Raw genomic sequence first — 22,898 nt, forward strand, 5'->3', positions numbered from 1 at the left:
TGAGATATATCTTGGCCATTTTGGAGGTTGTTGGAGGTATATTCCATCATTTTAATGGGTTTTTTTTTTTTTTTTGGTGGTCCTTTTTTTGTTAATTTGGTAGTTTAATGGTATTTTAATCATATTCTATCAAATGTTATCCGTAGAATTTTTTTTTTTTCTATAAAAAAATTAGAAAAATTCTAAACACGAATATAGATAGTAATAAATTTGGAAATAAAAATTTCATTATTGGACTAAAAAAATATTATTTCATTATTCTTATATAAAAACACCTATACAGTTCATTTAAAAAAAAAATCCTATACGAATGAGGGGTCTATAATCTACTTTTATTTAAGATTAATAAAAAAAAAATCAATGCTTAAGCACATTAGTTATCAAATCTCAATTTTACTCTTATTGATTTATATTTCTGATGATATTTACAAAAAAAAATTAAACTATGCCGTTTCACATAATTATTATTAAAAGCATTATTTTAGTGTTCAGGAACATATCAAGCCTAGCCTATTTTGTTCAAGCATGGTTTAGTATCTAAACAAGAGAAATACCATGTTTATAGCATTTTCAAAAACTTCAAATTTTGAATGTTAGAATTTTAGGATTTGAAAAGCATATAGATTTAGTTTCTTAGAAGTTTTATTTGAATTTTTTTTCCCTAAAGTTGCACATAAGTGTAATAAATCTAACAGAAATTAAAAATTAAGACTTAAATACTTAACTATAGTTTTGACTTTTCCGATCATGAATATTTTTTAAATTAGGCTTCATGACAAAATAGAATATAATTTTTTAATAAATTTTTTTAATTAGGTACAATGAAAGAGGAATTGAAGGAAATTTTATAACCCAATCGATTATAAATAATTCTTGGGATTCAAAATAACGTCAAGCTCTATTTTACTAGGTGATTGAGTTGAAATGTATTGAGAAATTATTATTTTGTATCAATACTAAATAGATACTAATTATACTAATTTAGTTTTAAATCTTAGTATATTTATTGTTGTTGGAAGGTAGCTACTTTGTGTTTGTGCTGCCGTACAAAGATGGAACTCATGAAACCCTGCATCGAGGTCGAGATTGAAGAGTGTGATGATATTATTGTAGACGTACCATTAGCCTTAGACCTGGACCCTGATGAGCAGCTCGATTGTTGTATCTACAGGGTTCCCGAAAAACTCCACAAAGTAAATAAAGATGCCTACACTCCAATGCTGATTTCAATAGGCCCTTTTCATCACCATGAAAAAAAGTTGAAGAAGATGGAACAGTTGAAATTGAGATATTTCAAGGAAGCCTTATATCGGACTAAAAAGGACCAGAAGGATCTTGCAAAATACATTGTAGAAAATGAAGTACTTATCCGTCATTGTTATGCAGAGATATTCCACAACATCAACAGTAAAGAATTCATAAAAATGATTCTTTTGGATTCTATTTTTATCATTGAGCACTTGTTGAGGACTAAGGAAAAATCATGAAGGAGTTCGCCCTCAAATGGCACTACCTACTTCGAATGTACATGGTGGGTGCAGGATTTATGTCTGTTTAATTGCAAAAAAGTACGGAGAAACCGAGAAGAAGACAATCAAGAAGGTGTGGATCTACTTGTTGAGAAAAAGGTTGTCGTTAACTTGCTAGGAAACAATGACGCAGTGGCAACTCTGATCAACAAACTTGGGCACCAAATTGTGGAAGGCAATCAATCCTGTTACTATGAACTCGGTGAAAAATTTCGCGGGCACTATAGCAGCTGTTGGAGCAAACTCATGGCAACTTTAAGACATGAATATTTCCGTGATTTTTGGAGAGGCACCACAACTCTTGTTGCAATTGTGGTCCTGTTTTCACTTTCTGGAATTTCGTTATCTCTTCTATCATTCACCGTTAAACATTTGTGGTTAGTTCAGTGTTTGTTGGAGACTCGGAGTTGGAGTGCTTTGCTTCTGGTTGCTTTAGTTGCGTCTGAGCTTAGTAATAATGCTTTGCTTCTAGTATACCAAATGTATTCATGTTGTAAGTTTGTGATGTCGTTTCCGCCGTATGGACAGGAGAAGAGTCCCTATTTTAGCAAATAAAGCTCTATGTTATGTTATGTTATCACAATGAAATCCAATCCAATGACATGTAAACTAATATTCATTTCCTGTATTGCTCCAAAACCATTGACTACCCAGGAGTAAGCACAGCAGTAATATAGAAGCATAAACAATGATAAAATAGTTGATAAAGAAGAAGATAGCAAAATAGATATAGTCAAAATAGATTAAAACAGAGTATGGAATATGAAAACTGAAACAAATAAAATCTTACTTGAAAATACTTCTGTCTTTGATTAAACTTGAAAACAAACTGTCTTTCTTACAAGCTTTGAAAATAAGAGCTGTCTGAAGAGTTACAAGATTACAAAGTAAAATCTGTAAAGGGTTACAAGATTGTCTGTCTGGAAAGGTAAGGTTACAAGATTACAAAAGAAAGTAAAGTACAAAAGTCTTTCTAAAGGGAGAGTACAAAAGTCTTTCGGGGAAAGGGAAAGGAAAGCTAAAGTCTTTCTGAAGATTGGACCTTGGAATTGGACCTGAAATTTGAACCTTCGAATTGGACCTGACTTCTGTCTTCGAAGTCTGTCTATTTATAGATGAAGTGAACCATGGTAAGTCTTCAAAAGTAACCTGAGTTAAGTGAAGTGAACTCAAGTTAATCTGTCGGTAGAATCTTGAACAGTAAAAGTCAAATCTTGAATAGTCTGTCTGCATGTGAATAATATTCTGTCAAAATATCTTTCAAAATATCTTTCTGGATCTTTCTGTATCTGTCTAGACTGTAATGGATCTTCCTGGAAGCTATTCATGCATGTCGGTGAATAGTGATCTGTCGTTGGTGAATAGTGATCTGTCGCCGGTGAATAGTAATCTGTCGCCGTTGTCTATCGGAAGAGTATTTTGTCTGTCTGTGCCTTCTGTCTATCAATCTGTATCTGCGTAGTTATCATAATCTAGCAGATCAGAGTTGTCCTCATCATGCTCGTGGTACACTCCATAACTATTACATAGGGCACAATATGAAATAAGACGGTAAATAGGACCACGATCCTTTGCTGTCATCAATCTGGGATCTTTAACAATCTTTCTTTGCCCAATAAGCTTTCTTGCTGAAGGTCTTGGACCATATACAGCTATCCTGTTGGTGTAGCCATATAAGTGGAAGCCTTCTCTGTCTAATTCTTTCTGTACATCATTAATCTTGTTACTCATGAAATTGGACCATTCTTGAGCCAGAGTACCTGGATCATCAAGTGATAAATAAGTATCTCCTGTATACCAATTATGTTCAGGGATACAACCCCAATCATGGATAAGAACTAAAATGTGGGCTGGTTGAACTTCCATATAATAGCTATTATTCCAGGCTGGAAGAGTACTCCAGATTAGTAATTTCATATAATTAAGTCCTCCAATCTGCATGGCTGCTTTTCGGATGACATTAGGAAATAAACTGATCTGATCTGCAGAAGTTATGGTTAATTTGCTGATAAACCCAGCTTCTAGCATTTCAGATAGCCAAAAAGGATCACAAATTACTGGATCTTCTGTCTCTGTATTGATAAGTAATCCCGGGTAAGGATTGTATCTGTCTCCTAGTCCTTCATAAACTCTGTCTGTATTTCCAAAACTTTCATACCATGTAGCTTTATGAGATAGCCATGTATCGTCTGTCATATCGTCTGTCCTGATAATTGCTGTAGAAACTAATACTGTGAAAAGATGAATCCATCTGTCATAAGAACTTGTTAGGGCTTTATGAGTCAATATTTTCTGTTGAATTTCAGGAAGTAAAGCTGTGATGGCAAGTCTCGTATTTTGCTGAATCTTAGGGTGGAGCCTTGAAAAGCTTGTTCCCATAAGATAGCTTTTTAGAGACTGTGATTCTGTCATTGTGGAGCTTGAATCTCCATCCTCCTTGCCAAGGAGTTGACAACTAAGTGCTTCAATAACTGCACCAGTGTTAACAAGATGTAATTCCAAAGCCTGAAGGGTCATTTGGAATAAGGGTTTCTGTCTGAGGGTAAAGGCTGCCTGTAAATTATCAAGAAGTAGTTTAATATGAAAAGGAAGGTCTGTAAATTCTCCGTCTTGAAACATAAATTCACTGTCGGGCACTTTCTGCAAAATTACACTTTTATCACCACATGAATACATTGCCTTTGTTAGCAGTGTATCCTGAAGGGATATTGTCTCTTTCGAGACGCCTTCATGCATTTCCGAAATTTTTACTGAAGGTTTTCGGGTACCTTTGGGTTGCACCGCTGGTGCTTTGCCCTTGTCTTTCTGAGAGAATCTTTTACTCATGGTAGTCTGCAATTGGGTTTTTGGAAAAGGATTATATTTGGAACAAATAAAATCTTCTTTCGAAATTCTTCTGTCAATGTCTTTCTGTGAAATTCTTTTGAAATATTCTATAAGGAAAACAATAAAAACATTTATAAAACAAATAAAATTTATAAAACAAACTTTTCGTTGTTCACTTTTGTGCTCTTTCTGAGTAGCAATACTATTAGAGTAGTCATGATGGGATCTGTCAAGGTAAATGGGATTTAGAATATTCCTTAAATCTAGTATGATTCTGTCCATGCATGTACTACTATATATCTCTTCGTAATGTCTTTTATTAATAGGACAATCTATCAGGGGATTAATTCTGTCTGTTAGGAAATTGAATCTGTCATTATTCAAGAAATTATCACAAATAATATTTTCTTTAATGATTAATAAAGAAGAGTCTGTCAAAGATTCTTTTATTAAAATATCTGTTATATGAATATTTAAAAATGCTATAAAGGGTGTACATTTGTCATTTAGTACTTCTATCAGTCTATCAGTATGTCTGTCATTATTATTAAAAGAAATAATAATTTTACCATCTATAGTCTGTGTGGGGGCAATAGTCTCAAATTGCCATCTGTCAGTCCATATACTATTAGTCCATGCATATTGATTACAAAAGACTATATTCATATCTTCGTCTTTTATGCATTCGTCTGTAGATTGGACTTTTTGTAAGAAAGGAGAATGAAAACATATCTCTGTCTCTTTGTCTTTCTTTTTGTCATTTTCTGTCAATTGATTAACAAGTAGCATTTCTGTCTGTAAAGATGACAAACTTCTTTCAATTCTATAGATTCCTCTATCGTTGATATCTGTTAAAATAGTAACCTTTTTGGAAAAGTGCATTTCTTTCAATACGTTAGTTTTAATTCCTTTATCTGTCACTAAAAAGGGATAAATTAAATTCATAAAAGAAGTTCCTAGAATAATTTTAAAAGGAAAGTCTTTAATTAAAACAAAAGCTGTAAAATATATTCTATCATGGCATATATGATCATGAGGTATCTTATAATTAATTATCAGTTTTTCTCTATTGGCCTGAATTACTCTTTCTTGTATACAATTCATATCAACACCTAAATCTGTCAAAGCAATTTCTGTCATAGAAAACCGTTTAGTAATATCTGTATGCCATTTTTGGAGAATTACTCTGTCAATTAAACTTAAGAAATTCTGTCTATCAAATTTATTAATATTGTTTGAAACATTAATTTTATTTGTAGGAGGATCAAAGGGGTCTATCATGAAATTAGAAAATTCTTTTACAATATTATGTTCATTTATGTCCGTAAGATTTTCTTCTTTAATTTCTTTAATTTCCTTTTTTACCATTTTTTCTTCTGTCAGTAGAGTTATTGGTTTTATCTCTACATCATCTTGTTTTAATTTCATTTTTACCTTTTCTTTCTTGTCTTTTTCTTTCTTTCTACAATTCGTAACATGGTGACCATATTTCCTGCACCTAATGCAAGCAATAGGTATTTCTATAGTGTCTTTCAACTTTAATAAATATTCTTTCTTGTCTTTATAGTGATTTGGTAGATTTTCTATCAGTTTCATTATTATGTCTTTTTGTTTTCTTTTTCTTTTATTAATTTTAAGTGGGTTGGTTGATTTTAATTCTTTCTTTACTTGATCTATTTCTTTTTGATTAACATTAAATATTTTCATTAATCCAATTGTTATGTCTTTCTTAAATTCTAATTTACTAATTTGTTTGATAATTCTATTATGTCTGTCACATTGTTTTTTAGTATGTCCATATCTTTTACATTTATGATAAATAGTACTATTAACATGTCTGTCAGTTTTCTCATTATCTGATAGTTCTGTAATATTTAAAACTGTTATGTCTCTTAATCTGTCTATTTCTAAAGGTAAACTTAAAAGTTCTATCTTTTTAGCCAATTCTATTAAACTGTTATTTTCAGTTCTATCAATTGTTTTAAGTCTCTCACCAATTTCTTCTTTAAAACTATTACTCTTTTTGTCTTTTACTTCCATCTTTACTTTTACTACACTATCACTATTACCATAATTATTTTGCCTACTATTGTGGACTTTGACTTTTTCTCTTTCATGTCTTATCTTTTCTTCTATTTCTATCTTCCTACGTAGGGATTCTTCACTACTATTTGGTTTTGGTTTTTGCATGTCCTTTACTTTCCCTACATCTTTCCTATTTTGTTTTTCATGCAATTCTTTCAAACTATCATCATTATTTCTAAAACTATCATCTATCACTATTTCTTTTTCTAGCTTTCTACGTATAACATCTTCATCTATAACACCTTCATCTTTATGTCTTTCAATTCTTCTTCTATCATTTGTCTCTATTAGGCTTCTTTGTCCTTTTATCACTTTCCCTACATCTTTACTATTCTGTCTTTCAAATATTTCTTTCATCTCTTTTACCATTCCTTTTTTTATTATTTCTTTCTCATTATCTATCAACTTGTCTGTCCCTATTAGGCTTCTTTGTCTATCAGTGTCTAGTACTGAACTAGAAATTTCTTTTAGTCTGTCATTTTCTATAGTACTTCTATCTCTTATACGTGTTACTCTTTCCTTAATAGGGCCAATTTCTAATCTGTTAGTTGCTTTTAATGTCTGTAAATTCTCCTCAACTTCTTTTGAATTACTATTTATATACCAATTATCTGCCATAGTTTCTGTAAAAGATGATCTTTGATGGGGTTCAAATTCTATTTCTTTTTCAAAATGTGAATTTAAAACTTTCATTCTTTCATAGAGGTCCAAAAAGCTATCATTTTTCTTTTCAATTTTAGTATATATAGCAAATCTGTCAATATTTTCCAAGGACTCCAATTTTCTATTAACTCTGTCTAAAAAACTATTATTGTGGTTATTAGTCTGTCGGTTGATTTTATCTCCTGTTAAATTACTCCAATTATTTGTGTTACCATTATAATAATTATCCATTTCACTGTCAGAATCAGTTTCATAATCCATATCACTATTTGACCAATTATCATCTATATCTGTCATGCTATAGCCTTCATCATAAACTATATCATCATAGTCCATGTTTCAAATTAGTGTGTGCCTAGCCTAAGTGTGAACAAGCAAACAGATGATGATCTGATAAATGTATTTATTCTCTTTCTAAGCAATTAATAAGTACTGGCGGAATTATTACTAACCACTGGTATCCTTGCTATCGGGACCACCTCCTCGGGAAACTCCATTGCGGGACCACCCAAACACACGCCTGTCCGTCGGCTACAACAAAGGGGCTGACCAACGCGAAACTATGGTTTGCCAACGAGTCTCTAGGCTGACCAACGCTAACAAGGAGCAAGTAGTGGCTATGTAGTAATATAAGTTCCTAGTAACTGCTTAATTGCAAAGAAATAAAACTCATACACCTACCATCCATGGCTCTGATACCATTGACTACCCAGGAGTGAGCACAGCAGTAATATAGAAGCATAAACAATGATAAAATAGTTGATAAAGAAGAAGATAGCAAAATAGATATAGTCAAAATAGATTAAAACAGGGTACGGAATATAAAACTGAAACAAATAAAATCTTACTTGAAAATACTTCTGTCTTTGATTAAACTTGAAAACAAACTGTCTTTCTTACAAGCTTTGAAAATAAGAGCTGTCTGAAGAGCTACAAGATTACAAAGTAAAATCTGTAAAGGGTTACAAGATTGTCTGTCTGGAAAGGTAAGGTTACAAGATTACAAAAGAAAGTAAAGTACAAAAGTCTTTCTAAAGGGAGAGTACAAAAGTCTTTCGGGGAAAGGGAAAGGAAAGCTAAAGTCTTTCTGAAGATTGGACGCCTTCATGCATATCCGAAATTTTGACTGAGGGTTTTCGGAAACCTCTGGGTTGCACCGCTGGTGCCTTGCCCTTGTCTGTCTGAGAGAATCTTTTACTCATGGTGGTCTGCAATTGGGTTTTTGGAAAAGGATTATATTTGGAATAAATAAAAATTTCTTTTGAAATTATTCTGTCAATGTCTTTCTGTGAAATTCTTTTGAAATATTTTATAAGAAAAGTAATAAAAGCATTTACAAAACAAATAACATTTATAAAACAAACTTTTCTTTGTACACTTTTGTGCTCTTGCTGAGTATCAATAATATTAGAGTAGTAATGATGGGATCTATCAGGATAAGTGATTTTCAGAATATTTTTAATAGCTAGTATGCATGTACTACTATATATCCCTTCGTAAAGTCTTTCATTACTAGGACAATCTATCAGGGGATTAATTCTGTCTATGGAGAGATTAAATCTGTCATTATTCAAGAGATTACCACAATTAATATTTTCTTTAATGATCAATAAAGAAGAGTCTGTCAAAACTTCTTTTATTAAAATATCTGTTATATGAATATTTAAAAATGCTATAAAGGGTGTACATCTGTCATTTAGTACTTCTATCAGTCTATCAATATGTCTGTCATTATTAGAAATAATAATTTTACCATCTATATTCTGTGTGGGGGCAATAGTCTCAAATTGCCATCTGTCAGTCCATATACTATTAGTCCATGCATATTGATTACAAAAGACTATATTCATATCTTCGTCTTTTATGCATTCTTCTGTAGATTGGACTTTTTGTAAGAAGGGAGAATAAAAACATATCTCTGTCTCTTTGTCTTGTTTATCTTTCTTTTTGTCATTTTCTATCAATTGATTAACAAATAGCATTTCTGCCAAACTTCTTTCAGTTCTATAGATTTCTCTAACGTTGATATCTGTTAAAATAGTAACCTTTTTGGAAGAGTGTATTTCTGTCAAGACAAGTGGTACAATGAATTTAAAGAATATATCTTTCCCTAACGCATTAGTTTTAATTTCTTTATCTGTCATTAAAAAAGGATAAACTAAAGTTATAAAAGGAGTCCCTAAAATAATTTTAAAAGGAAAGTCTTTAATTAAAACAAAAGCTGTAAAATATATTCTATCATGGCATATATGATCATGAGGTATCTTATAATTAATTATCAGTTTTTCTCTATTGGCCTGAATTACTCTTTCTTGTATACAATTCATATCAACACCTAAATCTGTCAAAGCAATTTCTGTCATAGAAAACCGTTTAGTAATATCTGTATGCCATTTTTGGAGAATTACTCTGTCAATTAAACTTAAGAAATTCTGTCTATCAAATTTATTAATATTGTTTGAAACATTAATTTTATTTGTAGGAGGATCAAAGGGGTCTATCATGAAATTAGAAAATTCTTTTACAATATTATGTTCATTTATGTCCGTAAGATTTTCTTCTTTAATTTCTTTAATTTCTTTAAATAGATACTAATTATACTAATTTAGTTTTAAATCTTAGTATATTTATTGTTGTTGGAAGGTAGCTACTTTGTGTTTGTGCTGCCGTATAAAGATGGAACTCATGAAACCCTGCATCGAGGTCGAGATTGAAGAGTGTGATGATATTATTGTAGACGTACCATTAGCCTTAGACCTGGACCCTGATGAGCAGCTCGATTGTTGTATCTACAGGGTTCCCGAAAAACTCCACAAAGTAAATAAAGATGCCTACACTCCAATGCTGATTTCAATAGGCCCTTTTCATCACCATGAAAAAAAGTTGAAGAAGATGGAACAGTTGAAATTGAGATATTTCAAGGAAGCCTTATATCGGACTAAAAAGGACCAGAAGGATCTTGCAAAATACATTGTAGAAAATGAAGTACTTATCCGTCATTGTTATGCAGAGATATTCCACAACATCAACAGTAAAGAATTCATAAAAATGATTCTTTTGGATTCTATTTTTATCATTGAGCACTTGTTGAGGACTAAGGAAAAATCATGAAGGAGTTCGCCCTCAAATGGCACTACCTACTTCGAATGTACATGGTGGGTGCAGGATTTATGTCTGTTTAATTGCAAAAAAGTACGGAGAAACCGAGAAGAAGACAATCAAGAAGGTGTGGATCTACTTGTTGAGAAAAAGGTTGTCGTTAACTTGCTAGGAAACAATGACGCAGTGGCAACTCTGATCAACAAACTTGGGCACCAAATTGTGGAAGGCAATCAATCCTGTTACTATGAACTCGGTGAAAAATTTCGCGGGCACTATAGCAGCTGTTGGAGCAAACTCATGGCAACTTTAAGACATGAATATTTCCGTGATTTTTGGAGAGGCACCACAACTCTTGTTGCAATTGTGGTCCTGTTTTCACTTTCTGGAATTTCGTTATCTCTTCTATCATTCACCGTTAAACATTTGTGGTTGGTTCAGTGTTTGTTGGAGACTCGGAGTTGGAGTGCTTTGCTTCTGGTTGCTTTAGTTGCGTCTGAGCTTAGTAATAATGCTTTGCTTCTAGTATACCAAATGTATTCATGTTGTAAGTTTGTGATGTCGTTTCCGCCGTATGGACAGGAGAAGAGTCCCTATTTTAGCAAATAAAGCTCTATGTTATGTTATGTTATCACAATGAAATCCAATCCAATGACATGTAAACTAATATTCATTTCCTGTATTGCTCCAAAACTTTGTCGAGCTGTTTGGCTCGTGGAATGTTGCGACCATTACCATAACATTAAATATATGTGACATATTACAGGGTTTGGTTCGTTTATATGTACATAAAATTACAGGAATATAAGATTACCAAGAGATTCACATTATAATAATAATTTTATTATCATGTGATTATCTTATGAGACTGTGATAATCCTATACAATGTAGTAAATTATTAAACTAAAAAAAAATGTTCATGTTATGACATATACACTCCGTTTTTTTTTTTTTAATAAAATATTTTACGGAAAATGTTTTTCCATTTTTAGTTGTTTGTTTACAGGTATAATATAGTCAAATCTATAAAATTACAAAATTATCATTGAACAAAATGACATAAGGGTAAAACTTATTACACACTAGTGTGTATACACTCAAGTGTTAAGGTTTACTAAAATCGTGAGTTTAACTCACAATTTCAATTTTGAAATCATAAGTTAGACTCACAATTTTAGTGTTATTACACATTGTGTGGATATACACAAATTTATAATAAATATTGTCCAATGACATAAATACACCCCAAAACATCGAAAGATAATCAAAATACTTTTAAAACCTCCAAAATAATCAAAATACCTTCAATATATATCTTTAAAATGACCCAACCCAATAAAAATTAAAATGACAAAAAAAAAATACTACTAAAATCTCTTAAGTGACCAAAATATCATAGTTGTTTCCAAAATCACCAAAATTACCATTGAAACCTCCAAAATACCCTTAAAACCACTTTAATTACTGAATATCCTTAATAACTTTAAAATTAGAAAAATTCCCAAAATCTCTAAATTGACCCCAAAAAAAAAAGACCTCTTAACTCTCCATATTGACTAAAATGACCCTCCAAATCAAGAAAATGACCATAATACCCTTTAGGCCTTCAAAAATTACCCATAATACCATTGAAAACCCCAAATGAACAAAATACACAAGAAATCTTCCAAGTTGATCAAAATACCCCTAAAGTCTCTGATAGGACTAGAATGTGCTTAAAATCTCCAAAATAATCAAAATATTCAAAAATATTCAAAATGACCAAAATGCCTCACAAAACCTCCAAAATGTCCCAAAAACCACCAATACATCTAAATTGACAAAAATGCCTCACTAATGCATGAAGACATGCATGTATATAGTATGGTTTGAGTTTTTCTTAAACTACAAATAAATATAATAGTTTTACCCCAAAAAAAAAATAATAATAAAAAATTATTAGCTCCCGCCATGAGTGCGATAAGTATGGATAGCCGAATAGGCTTTTCACTTGAGTCCTGCTTTTGAGGTTTTTGAGCGAATAAGAGGTAAGTATCAGGTCGTGTTCTATTTGACTTCACAACAAACACTATTATATTTTGGCCAAAATTTTAAATCACTATTTTTTCTTCCTATAACTATATTTATCCAAATGCAGCCAATCGGATATGAGGAAGTGGATCTTATAATAGGATGTGTAATTTGATTTGTTGTATTGGATTCCTATGCATAGACTGATCTCTTTTTGCCAGTCAGGATGAGGCTAGGGTGACACTTTCTGAATTATTTTTGTTTTCGATAAAAAGACAATATCAATGGTCCTACTTCATTAATGAACGAATTAATCGCAAGTGTATCGATTCGTTAGTGATTGCACCCTGCAGGGTCTAGAATTTGATTTTTTAGCATTGGTCATCAGTCTAGCATTAATTGTTAGTTTGAAGTGCAAGTACATGATGATCATCAGTCTGGCAAAACAAATAAATGTGATTTTTTTTTAATGATAGAATATGAAAGGTTAATTCTTAATTTAAATAGTGCTACACTCTTATTAACTATAAATTAGAATACGTTGTTGGCCATTTAAAAATTTAAAAAAAAAAAAAAAAGACTACACTTTTAGTCTTTAAAATTTTAAAGTTATCTAACCATTAGTCCTTGACATGACAAAGTTGAAGTGATTGTTTTCAGTCCCTAAAAAATATAAATGATCAATTGTCCCTTAAAAAATTTAGAATGGTCACTTTTTAGTTCTTAACGTGTGGAATGCAGTGATGACGTAAGCCCCTACCACTTGACCAACCAATGTGTTGGTTACATTACACAACCAATGTTTATATTCAATTGATTTTGCAAACAAATAGACCCCATTATTGTAATTCAAAATATGAAGTTCATGTGACGGTTGCGTAGCCAAAGGCATTTCTATCTATAGGTAGCATTTGACATACTGTGAAGAGCCTTCCTTAACCTTAAATAGAATATTGATCCAGTAGCCTAACACAAACATGAACTTTGAGCTCAAACTTTTCTTTCTCAAAAAGTTGATGCTAACTTTCAGCCAGAACTATAAATTTTAACAACCTCATGGACAAGGATCTCAACTACTGTGACTATGATAGACTTGTATTCACGTTAAATTCTGTGATAAAGAATACATCTAATTTCCGTTATCCCAACTAATGCTATTTACAATATTGGGTCCACCGAGGATACACAATATTATTCACATTTGTTGGATCCAAATCCTCTAAAGATTTTCTAGGATACTTCATCAGTAAATTTATTAAATTCTAACTACTCTTTTATGATTTACGAGTCTAAACTCTCACTAACAATACTTTCAATTGTTTTGTTTGCAACATTATTTTATTATTTTAAGAATATTGTTAGTAAAATTCTAACATGGTAGAATCTAGGCCCTTAAATTATAAAATAGTGGTTAGGATTTAAAGAAATCTACTGATAGAGTACCCAAAGAAATCTAGAGGATCTAAATCCACATTTGCCATATGCATATAAGATATATATATATATATATATTTTTTTTTTTTTTTTTTGAGGAACAACCGGCCAACTGGGGCACTCTATTTAATAACTGAAGAATCCAGTGCAAAGCAGTTATAAAGATTTGGAGGAACATCCTCCATCCAGATCATAACAAGAGAGAATAGTCTTGCTCTCTGTGCTATGTGCGTGGGAGAAAGAAAAGCATTACCTTGCCTAGGTGTGTGAGAGAAAGAAATGCTCTTATGAGCTAAGTTGGGTGTTGTTAAAGATTGCCTTAGAGTGGCTAGAACAAAAATCAATTTTATAGAATCTTACAAGGTAAAAACAAAATATGATCATGGTAAAGAATGATAAAAATATGCTAGCAATTGATTTTTTTTTTTTTTCATTTGATTATGATTTAATATTGTCTTATACAAAACAAGATTATTGCCAAAAAAATTTACTCTAGAAATTATATTGATGACTCTACATTTAACCATTAAAAGATGTTAGGTTCTAGAAGTTTAGAACAATTGGCAAATCGTAAACACAAACTTGTCTAGATATAGATCTTAGAGTCTATAGGTATTATTAGACAATGCTCAAGGTGATTCAAGTCAAGAATTAAGAATATACAAGCTGCAAGAAGAAAATTTCATAATCTATCTAGTTCGATCGATCAAAAGACAAACTCGATCGATCGAAAGTCGTATCTGCAAAATTTTAATTAAGCCTAAACAGTAGTTCAAGCCTATTAAGGATTAGGGTTTCAGATCTACTTCTCCCAATATATAAAGGAAACCCTAAGCATGTTTTTATAAGACTTTTTAGAGAGAGAAGAGAGTGCCTCTTTTGTATTTAGGGTTTTGTTCCTAAAAAGCTCTCTCATATCTTCTACCAGTGTTATTACTTGAAGAATCTCAAGATCCGGTATTGTAGAAATTACTGCCTTCTCTAGTCATCAAAGGTGCTGGTGATCTAAACCTTCAAGGGTGGTCTTAGAGTCACAAACAGGAGAGTTTGTGTTGCTAAACCTTTGAGTGAGATCTCAAAGTCATAAACGTGGGTGTTTGTGTTTTGCAACGGCCAAAGAAAGAAGGAGTCTGTGGTCTCGAAGCTTGCACGTGGTCGTGTCAGTAAGTTTCTACTGGTAGGTAGTAATAGGATGTTAGTGGTCTAAGTCGCTATTGTAACACTTCGATTCTTTCTAGTGGATTTGCTTTTTACCTTGAGAATAGTTAGGTTAAATCCTCCCCAGGTTTTTTACTGATTTGGTTTTCCTGGATTATCATATCGTTGTGTTTTTTTATTTTCCGCTGCTATACATTGATATGATATATTTGTGTTAACCTAGTTTTGTTAATTTGACTAAGTAATCACTTGGCTAATTACCTAGGTTAATCTGATTGTGGTTTTAAGGGGTCTAAAAACGTACAAAAGAGGATATAACATTGGTGATCAATAACATAGAGGCAAATTATCAAGAAAATCTAGAATTGATGAAAAAAATATCTAGTCTTACAACAAGCAAATAAATTAAAGCTTGAAGATGTTATGGAGAAGAAGATCAAGTTGATTGAGGAAAATAGCGAAAATAATGATATGAAAATTTTTGGAAATACTATGGACGGTGAGACCGTAACATACACAATTGGATGATATTGTGAATCAATTGAAAAGTGCAAAGAAGAAATTTTAGGTTATGCAAATTTTGGGAAAATTATTTTAAACTAGTTTCAAAGATGGACAAGTATTCGAATTATCTAAATTTATCCAAATGCAATCAATCAGATACGAGGAAGAGGATCTTATAATAGGATGTGTAATTTGATTTGTTGTATTGGATTCCTATGCATAGGCAAGTCAATTCAAGTAATGGCAAGATTAATCTCTTTTTGTTGTATTTGATTTGTTGTGTGACCCGCGACTCATCTCTTTTTGCCAGTCATAATGAGGGTTACACTTTCTGAATTATTTTTGTGTTTGATAAAAAGACATTATCAATGGTCCTGCTTCCTTAATGAACGAATTAATTGCAAGTGTATCGTTTCATTAGTGATTGCAACCTGCCGGGTCAAGAGTTTGATTTTTTAGCATTGTAGCTTCAAACTGACATTATTGAACTGAAATCCAATTACATGATGATTATCAGTCTGAGAGTGAGAGAGAGACAGAGGGAGAGCAAATGTCATCTGTGAGGGTGACTTCATTTTTACATCTTGATGGTAGACATGTATAAAAATCTTATATGTATTTGAAAATGTGATCAACTAACATTTTAATTTGTGGAAAAACAAAGAAATATGATTTTTTTTTTTTTTTTTTTTTTTTTTTTTTTTTTTTTTATGATAGAATATGAAAGGGTTAAATCTTATTTTAAATAGTGCCACACTCTTATTAACTATAAACTAGAATACGTTGTTGGCCATTATTTAAAAAATAAAAAAAAGAAGGGACTTCACTGTTGATCCTAAACTTGCTCATAATCGATTTTAGTTTTTGGAATTTTAAAGTTATCTCATTGTTATTACTTGACATAACAAAGTTAAAGTGATCATTTTCAATCCCTAAAAAAATTTAAATAATCAATCATCCTGTAAAAAACTTAGAATGATCACTTTTTAATTCTTAATGTGTTGAATGAAGTGATGACATGTCAGCTTTTAAGTTGGCCACATCATCTAAAGGACAAAGTATTAATTTTGAAATTTAATAACTTCTACACTTTCTTTTTATCATTAGGTCAAAACACCGGTTAATTTTGACTAGTGTGGCTTTCCCACTTGAGTATGATTATAATAGCACTCTAACCGCTTTTAAGCTAAAACCCAACACCATAGTCATTGATGAGCTAGATGAACAGCCTACAGGTAGGGCTATAAGGAGCCGTAACACGCTGCTAGTAGAAGAACTCAATCCCATGCCTAGAGCATGTTGGCTCAAGCCCTTACCAGTAGGCCAACCAATGTGTTGGTTACATTACACATATGGGTTTATATTTAAAAGGTTTTGCAAACAAATTGACCGGTCATTATTGTAATTACATAAATGTAAATATTCAAAATGTGATGTTCATGGGACGGTTGCGTAGCCAAAGGCATTTTAGCATTTGACTTGCTGTGATATCTATAGGCAGCATTTGCCTTACTGTGAAGAGTCTTCCTTAACCTTAAATAGAATATTTATCCGTAGTCTTTTATCCAGTAGCCTAAAACAAACATGACCTTTGACCACAAACTTTTCTCTCTCAAAAATTAAGTTGATGCTAACTTTCAACCAGAACTATAAATTTTAACAACCTCATGGACAAGGATCTCCACTACTGTGACTATGACAGACTTGTATTCACGTTAAATTCTGTGATAAATAATACACCTAACTTCCATTATCCCTTTTCTCAATATAAAAAAATAAAAATAAATAAATAATAAAAAATAAAAAAAAATAAAAAAAACTTCCATTATCCCAACTAATGCTATTAACGATATTGGGTCCACCTATGATACACAATATTATTCACATTTGCCATATGCATCTCTTATAAGATAAGTTGGGTGTTGTTAAAGTTTGCCTTAGAGTGGTTGGAACAAAATAAATTTATAGAATCATACAAGTTAAAAACAAAATACGTTCATGGTCAAGAATGAGAAAAATATGCTAGCAATTGATTTTTTTTTTTTTTTTCATAAAAAAAAAAAAATTACTCTAGAAATTATATTACTAACAGAAATGGATTTAAGAGGCAGTATAAAATTGAAATCAAACACACAATGTCAAAATGAAAATTTGAAACATAAAGGACCAAAATGAAATCAACATCAAACTCGATGGAGCAAAAGTGTACTTTAGTCGAAAATCTTACATTTATTTAAGAAAGAATTACCAAATTGAAGAGTTGAAGACTAGAGAGCAAAAACCCACTTGTTTTCTCTATCTTTTACCTCCCCAATTGTCAATTAAAACCATCACACAGAAATAAGCCTTCAATATTTTTGGTGTTGTTTGGAGCATGGGACTCATTAGAGAATAATCTCAAATCTTCAAGTGGTCTTAAAGTGACCAAGGAGACTTGAATGTGTGGTTGGTGGCTTAACTTGTGGATCGAGTGGCTATCAAGAAGAAATGATTCTAGGAATTAGTTGCTAGCCAGAATTGATAACTTAAGTACATAGTCATTACTTAGCTTAGGGTGTTTTGTAGGCAAAATATATTGCTACTATTCTTGATTAGTGATTTTTTTTTTTTTGGGGGGGGGGGGGGAATTGTAAGCTTACATAAATAGTAATTACTTAGTTTAAGGGGATTTGTAGGTAATATCCTGGTTTTAAAATTGGAACGGCCAAAGAATCGAAAATGGGTAAAGTTTTTGGTTTTTACCAATTGAACCGCTGGTTTTATGGTTGAACCATCGTTTTTTCCAATTTTTACAATAACAATTCCATGTTCAGTTCCCGATTGAACCAAGAAAACCGATCAATCTGGTCCAATTCTTAAAACCATGGGTAATATGTATTGCATCTATTCCTGATTAGTGGATTTTTTTTTTTTTTTTTGGTGTTATAGCCATTGGGGAATTTTTTTTAACTTGGTTCTTCCGTTTTTCTTTTTGTAAACACTTTTTTGGTTCTCATGGGTGCTTGATTGTTGATTGGGATTGTTATGTTGTTTATCTATCTATATCAATTGGTTAATTATATTAGCAATCAGACTTAAATTCTATAAATATTTTAAAATGGACATAAGTCATAAAATCAAGTTTTGAATTCTTCTATTACTTTTCTTAGATATGTCCATTGATTGTAGTTTATATCCAACAAGAATCAAAGAGAATGACTGTGTGTTGTCATTTTGATTCATTTATAATAATACTCTAACGTAGAAATGAATGGCAAATTCAAATTCTATGCAAACACCTCAAACATCTCAATAGTCTATAGTGAGTAAAAGTCGCTTGTCACTACTAATGCCACTTGCTGACATCATCTGCTTACAACATTGATGATGTCACATGCCAGCGATACTACAGTTGTTCTAGAATCTCAAATTTATTCACAACCTCTTTGTAACAATTACATGATAGGTGATTATTTACCACTGACACAAAGACTGATAATTTTTATGGGACAGAATTTCGTTTCTGATTCTATCACTCTGTGTGAATAAGATGTAAGTAAATCATTCTATTTAAAAATAAATAAATAAATAAAAAAGGAGAAAAAGAAAGAAAAAGAACACAATAGTGCAAGTCTTCGTTTTACACACCATAAGAATAATACTAAGTATTATTCACAAACCTTCCATAAATTTTGCTTTCGCAAATCAATTGTAAATTTAAAGCTGGAAAAGGTGAGAATTAAGTTGGTATGTTCTTTTCTAAATTTGTGTGAATGACGTCAGCATAGCAGGGTGTGTTCTGTGCTTTTCTTGAGAGAGAGAGAGAGAGGGAAAAAAAAAAAGATTTTCTCTGTTTCGAGTCATGCCCATTTAATTTATTTTATGATTTAGATTAAATTTGACAAATTTAAAAGTATATAGAGTATCATACCATTTTAAATTTTAGGGTAAATTATATTCACATCCTCTGAGGTTTGGGCTAATACCAACTAGATCTAAGATTTTTCAAAACTAACCAATTTGATCCCTAAAACCAATTTAGTCCCTAAAATAGTTGAGAAAAAAATAACTAACTGTTTAAGGACTAAGTTGGCTTTAGAGACTCTGCCGTTTATCCTAAAAAAAAAGTTGGTTTTAGAAACCAAATTGGCTAATTTTGAAAAGTCTTGAACCTAGTTAGTATTAGCCCAAATCTCAAGGTATGTTAGTGGAATTTACCCAAAATTTTAAAATGAGGTGATAGTTTGTAAATTTCTAGATTTGAAAAGTCAATTATTTTAGAAACACACTATTTGTCACAATTTGCTAAAGTAGTTGTGAGTGGTTAACAATCGCTCACACATTAACCCACTACTTTTTGCTTTGTCCTTACACTATTTCTTGAAAAATAAAATCTGAACCACTTGAAATGGCTGGGGGGCATCAAGTGCACAATATATTTTCTTTTACAATTGAGTTTTAGTTATGAGCGAAGAGAAAATGAATTGAAGCTTGCTTCATCAAGCACCATCTCTAGCCAACTGTGCTGTCCCTTGGAATTAACAAGCATTCTCTTCAAAAGAAAATTCACAGGTTCTTTAGTCCATCCCTTCACTTTATTTTTATTCTTCAATATAAAGTTTGCCAAAAATTGAGCATTTACTAATTTAATTGAGTTCATATTTGGTAACGTGTACTTCGGAATTTTACTAAAAATTTACCTTATAAGTTGGGTTCTAAATGTTTTTATACTATGTCTGTGACACTGTCCACCACCACAATAGAGCTTCACCAAGGAACAATAGACCACCACACACTGCCACAAATAAGTCAAGACCTGCTCTTCTCTCTTCTGACCCCATATGTAGACCTAGCAAAATAGGTCAAGCCTTTAGCAATAAAGTTAAACTTATTTTTAATTGACTCATTTTCAATAAATGTTTGCATAATAAATTTTTATGTTGTAGATGAAAATACAAATGATATCACTTGTCAATTTGACAAGTAGTTCTCATACATAAAATGTTTTAACCATTGGATCTACTACTAACCTAGGTAGTTTCTTTTCTTTTTCTTTTTTTCCATTTTTTTCATAAGTTCATTTTATATTTTCCTCCAATTTTACGTTCTTTACCTAACATGTTATTGTTGTTCTTAGAGTTATATATATATAGAGAGAGAGTATAAGTTTGGTTTTTTTTTTTTTTTTTTTTTTTTTTTTTTTTTTTTTTTTTTTTTTTTTTTTTTCTCGCTTTTCATAGTTTATTTGCTTATATATGTACAGTTTTTTTTTTTTTTTTAATTTCAATTATTTTGTAAGTACAACTATAATTTTGCATGCTTTCAACAAAGAAGCTAATTCAAAAGCACACTTACTTTTAGAGGTGATATTAATCTTATCTTTTTTTCTTTTTCTTTTTTTTTTTTTTTTTTTAAGTTTCATGTATAACATGTATAATTTTTTTTTTTTTTCCTTCTTTTGTGAAATTTGTTAGTTTTTTAAGACCTTGTAAACTTAGATTGTTTAACCTAATTAATTAACCAAGTTAATACTTATGTTTATTATTCAAATCTAAGTTAAACATATACAAGCATATCACTTAATTCGGAAAATTAAAGAAGACAAGCAATATGATTATCCAAGAAAACCAATGAAACCAACAATTTCAAGGTAAAAACTTAAGGAGGATTTAACCTAATCTATCCTCAAGACAACAAATTTACTATGATAGAATGGAAGCTTTACAATAGATTTTTCCCTAATTGTAAAGCTACTTCTTGTAATACTTACTCAGACGACCACATACAGTTTTGAATCCATGGACTCTTCTATTTGAATTTGTCGCACACAAACACTCACATTTATGACTTTGAGATCCCATTCAAAACTTTAAATCATCAGCTATGTATGATCTTGCAGCGGCAACTTCATATCTACCAATTCTAATAATGTGTAAATGGAATTCTGGTAGTGACTTTGAAGGGAGAAGACACAATATCTTTTAGATCTCACAAAAGAACCTCCAAAGTCTCTTCAAAATGTGCCTTAAGATTTCCTTTAAATACTAGGAGAATTAGATCTGAAACCCTAATCACTAATGGGCTTAACGAGCTGTTGGTCTTTAACTAAATTCTGTAGAAATGCATCTCGATCAATCGAACCTGTTCTCTCGATCAATTGAACCTGGCGAGTTTCTAATTTCCTGAACCCGTAGCTTTCTTGTTCTTGTGTCTTGTAACACCTTAAGCATTGTCCAATCAAGCCTATAGACATAGGAATCTATATCTAGACAAATTTGTATTCACAGTTTGTCAATTGTTCTAAACTTTTAGAACCTAAAAAAATTAATTATCAAAGTAATAGACCATCAGAACTAATTATTGGACTCTAAACTGTTAGATTTTAGATTCCTGTAAACTAAATTGTTTAACCTAATTAATTAACCAAGTGAATACTTAGATTTATTATTCAGATCTAGGTTAAAACAAAACAATCATATCATGCAAAGCAACGGAAAAGTAAATAATACAACGATATGATGACCTAGGAAAACCAAATTGGTAAAAAAACCTGGGGATTATTTAACCTAGATATCCTCAAGGTAAAAAGAAATTCCACTCGAAAGAATTGAAGTTTACAATAAGACTTAGACAACTAATATCCTATTGCTACAACACGTATAACATACTTAGGTTTATTAGTATTTGATATGATTAACGTGAATGCTCTTATAAACTGATGTATCACTTTATAAAACACAACTAAAAAGTAATTAAGAAATTTATTTATATGTCTGGTTAACAGGTGCACTTAGAGCATTTGTTAATAGATCATTTTAGGAAAGTTTTAATACAACTTTTATGATAAATATAAAAAAAATTGAAAAAGTTAGTTTCTTTTTTATTTTCCCATAAAAAGTTTCTAAAAATATTTTCTAAACTAATGTCCTTAAAGTATTCGTTAACTTTTTCATTTATTTATTATGTTGCTGATGTAAAATTAATCACATTGATTTATTGTCTTGTTAGCTTGTAAACATTATGTAGCAATTTAAAATATATATATATATATATATATATATATATATATCAATAGTTACAACAATAAGGAAGGACAATGGTAATGGTCCTTAATGAATGACTAATGAACAAATTAATAGCAAGTTTTTTTTTTTTTTAACAAGAAGAAATTAATTCCAAGTCTTCTTTTGGCCTTTTTTAGAGTAAAATAAAACAATACATATATGGCAACATTATTGGTCCCCTATCGTGCACTGTTGCCCGACGTTACTAAACATTATTGCGGCTGACTAGGGGAAAAAAGGATATTAGCGTTTGGGATTGGGACAGTCTGGACAGACCACGCCAACTATATATAAGAGTGCAAGCGGAAGAGATCAGGGCACGTAATCAACAAAAAGAGACAGACTACAAATGAGTGTGATGGTATTTTAGAGGAGGAATCTCAAGAAGTACAAACATTTCTTTCCAGTGAAGTTTGCAGGTTCTTACCTTCTCATTTCAGTACTTACTATATATTCTTTTGGAAGAGATTTATTTAGAGAGTAACCACGTTTTCTATATATTTTTCTTGAATGTGGATTTTAAAAATTTAATCGTTAGATTATATA

General features: G+C 31.2%; 1 protein-coding gene across 2 annotated transcripts in view; it reads left to right on the plus strand.

The window, feature by feature from the left end:
- The window catches only part of LOC115986581 (UPF0481 protein At3g47200-like), a 62,347-nt gene that overhangs the window by 33,944 nt on the left and 5,505 nt on the right, over nt 1-22,898 (plus strand). The window contains exon 1 of one of the 2 annotated variants that reach the window (XM_031109727.1): nt 22,674-22,771. The exons of the other annotated variant lie outside the window; for it this stretch is intronic. The gene's annotated coding sequence lies outside the window, so the exon portion shown is untranslated. Of the gene's footprint in view, nt 1-22,673; nt 22,772-22,898 lie in introns of those variants that run through there. 2 annotated transcript variants of the gene reach the window in all.

Source organism: Quercus lobata, chromosome 4, assembly GCF_001633185.2.
Source record: "Quercus lobata isolate SW786 chromosome 4, ValleyOak3.0 Primary Assembly, whole genome shotgun sequence".
Classification (NCBI taxonomy): Eukaryota; Viridiplantae; Streptophyta; class Magnoliopsida; order Fagales; family Fagaceae; genus Quercus; species Quercus lobata.